Here is a 1,922-nt window from a genome sequence, read left to right on the forward strand (position 1 = left end):
AGGTGTGGCTCCGGAAACAATTCCAAGCCCACCAATCCTATTTACCAAACCCCAAGCCTCTCCTATTCATCCCAAAGGCTTGTACGTATTGGGCCGAGGGAACCAAAATCTTGCATTTTTTCCCCATGTGCCTTGTGCTGTCAAGATTCTACCCAGGGTCTTCTCCAAAATTCCGGAGTTCTCCAGAACTCTTACCTGGACCATCTCTTTGATATGCAAACTTTGCAATCTTTAAAAGACAGCAATTTTTATCAGAAGGAGAAGGAAAGAAGGAAAGTTATTTGAGTCGATTCAATTCCTTTTGTAATTAGTGAGTGTTGTATTATCGTATCTAATTCATGGCAGACATTTTAAAATGGGAGGTATAACGTCTGTGTTTGCATCTGTCTGTACGTTCATGTGCGTCTCTGTGGAGGTGTAGATGTGTGGTATTTTTTACCTGCAGATGGTATTTTCAAAATTAATTTCTAAAAGAGATCTATTTAACTGGCTTAAAGAACACGAAACACTTAAATAAATTAAATTCTCAGAAATATAATAGAAACTTAATCCGAATGAATTTTAGGTTCATGTGATTTAGGGAAAAAATTCAGTATTAAAGCCACTTTAATCTTGTTGGTTTAATTAAGACAGTCATGCTTTTAGAGTTTTTAGCACTAAATATAATATTTTTATTCTACTCAGGCTTACTAAAGGTCAGATGAATTTGTGTTGTCTCTTAGAACTTTGTCAGCAAAAATGATAATTTAAGATGATGGTTAACTGTTTAATATCTCATATAATTTTCATGACGAATCTAAACATAATTATTAAAAATCCTTTATTAATAGATATAAGATAATAGTTTATAAATGAACTTTTCAGCAATATTCATGTCTACTTAAATAGTTTACCCCAATCTTTTTGGTAACTTAAAACCTTAGAGTTTTGCTAAGTTAAATCAGATGATAGATAGTCATTAAAGATCTAGATCATTGCCAAATAACATAAAACTGAATCATTGATTATGAACACAGTTTTACGTACTTTTGGCTTCTTGTGACAGAGAAACTAAAACATATTCGGATGGGTTAGTGCTATACTGAAAAAGGCCTATGCATATCCTATTACCCTATTTTAATAAATGCGCCAATCTAAAGAAAGCTGATGTCACAGGAAATTCACCATTGCTTACTTGTGAGTTTTCACTGGAAATTAAGGTTGGGTTCAAATGGTTAAGAATGCCAATAAACGACGTGCCCTCAGTCACCTTTCCCACTCGTTGGCCTTGCTGGTTGGGGTGGCCTGAGCTGGGTGTCCTGCACCGTGATGCTTCAAAGCCTTGTTGAAAATGTTTGGGTCCCCACGAAACCCTACCATAGCCAAGTTTACTGGTAGATTTGGGTAGGAATGGGGTTGATGGGCTTCATCGTTTATGAAATCAGGAATGCTGATAAAGGAAGTAAAGCTCTGAAAGCTTTGAGTTCTCCACCTGCTCGTGGTCATCATTAACCAGCTTTACATCCGATGGGACATCAGGCTGGCTGCAAATCGCAGCGAGCCCTATTGGATGGGACCATGGAGCGTCGCTATACATATGTAGATGTGTTGTTTCCTTTCTGGTGTGAATAAATGTACCTGTGAGGTGCAAAAAACATATATATTTTAATAAATGTAATTAAGACTACTGGAAATAATAAGGGAAACATGCAAGGAAAGCAGGATGTGTGTTTTCTATAAGAGGAAGTGTGGAGAATAGTGAGGCATTTTTATTGAGGGAAAAGAAAGTAATTTTGTTTGAAAGCAAGACCGTTTAGAGAGGAAGAACATAGGACAAAATCTGAATGTAAAAAACAAACAAACAAACAAGCAAACAACTTGTAGAAGGCTTGTGGAAAGGAAGCTTGAGAAAGAAATTTTATGCATGGTCAAGCTAAATGAAA

General features: G+C 36.3%; 1 pseudogene; it reads left to right on the forward strand.

Moving 5' to 3' along the window:
• The first annotated feature begins 1,308 nt into the window (after positions 1-1,308).
• On the forward strand, positions 1,309-1,581 carry LOC131494852 (ATP synthase subunit ATP5MJ, mitochondrial-like; annotated as a pseudogene).
• Positions 1,582-1,922: the final 341 nt, after the last annotated feature.

The sequence above is a fragment of the Neofelis nebulosa genome, chromosome 14 (assembly GCF_028018385.1).
Source record: "Neofelis nebulosa isolate mNeoNeb1 chromosome 14, mNeoNeb1.pri, whole genome shotgun sequence".
NCBI lineage: Eukaryota > Metazoa > Chordata > Mammalia > Carnivora > Felidae > Neofelis > Neofelis nebulosa.